The 804-nt window shown below is 67.2% G+C and overlaps 1 protein-coding gene across 3 annotated transcripts in view; it reads right to left on the bottom strand.

The window, feature by feature from the left end:
• The window catches only part of LOC107203800 (A-kinase anchor protein 17B), a 13,186-nt gene extending 12,902 nt beyond the window's left edge, over positions 1 to 284 (bottom strand). The window contains exon 1 of one of the 3 annotated variants that reach the window (XM_019006520.1): positions 201 to 284. The gene's annotated coding sequence lies outside the window, so the exon portion shown is untranslated. The remainder of the gene's footprint in view (positions 1 to 200) is intronic. The other 2 variants (XM_019006518.2, XM_019006521.2) reach the window with 2 other exon arrangements.
• Between the last annotated feature and the right edge of the window lie 520 nt (positions 285 to 804).

Below are 804 nucleotides of genomic sequence, written 5' to 3' on the forward strand. Positions count from 1 at the left end.
GGTCGGCCGCCCCGTCCCGGCAGGCCTGCGGGCTCCGGGCAGCCCCAGCGGAGCCGCCGGGAACCGCCCCAGCAGCCGCGGCAACTTTCCCTGGCGGAGCGAGCACCCGGCTCGGCCCAGCTCACCCCACCCTAGCCCGGCCCGGAGCGCCCTCCGCCGGCAGCACCCCGCGCCCTCTCCCCAGGGCCGGCCGCTCTTACCTCCCTCCGGCCGCCGCGCTACCGCCAGCCCTCCGGCCGCCACCCCGGGGCGGAGCGCGGCAGCGCCCATGGACCCATGGACCCGCCCCCAGGGCGCGGCTCCTCCGCTTCGCCCGCCTCCCCTCCTCCGGCCGCCGGCCCGCACCGCCGTCCGCTCCGGGGGGATTTGACCGGGGTTCCTGAGGAACAATTCACCAAGCGAGGAGGTGCCACTGGCTGCTTGTCCTGCCCGGCCCTTCGCCCATGTCCTGCACGGCTTGCCTTGGCTGCAGCCGCCTGCTGCCGGCATCTTCGACCTGTGGGCATCGTGTGTGCCCATTGTATTAAAAATAAGCCAAAGAGAAAAAGTTACTCCTCGGCAGCTGCCTCGCTCAGGCAGAGCAAAGGCTTGGTTGTGATGCAATACCGTGTTTTACTTTGTCCTGCAGCGAAGGTAGTTCATCCACCACTGCTCATGAGTGAGAGGTGTGTGAGGGTTTATGACAGCCTTTCCCTAGTTCATTACTGGCTTGTAGGTGTTTTCCCGATGGGAAAGCGCTGTCTGTGTCTGCACGGTACAGCTGCCGGCTCCCACCGTCCCCACTTCCCTGGTTGCTCTGAATTT

This window comes from Parus major, chromosome 4A (genome assembly GCF_001522545.3).
Source record: "Parus major isolate Abel chromosome 4A, Parus_major1.1, whole genome shotgun sequence".
Classification (NCBI taxonomy): domain Eukaryota; kingdom Metazoa; phylum Chordata; class Aves; order Passeriformes; family Paridae; genus Parus; species Parus major.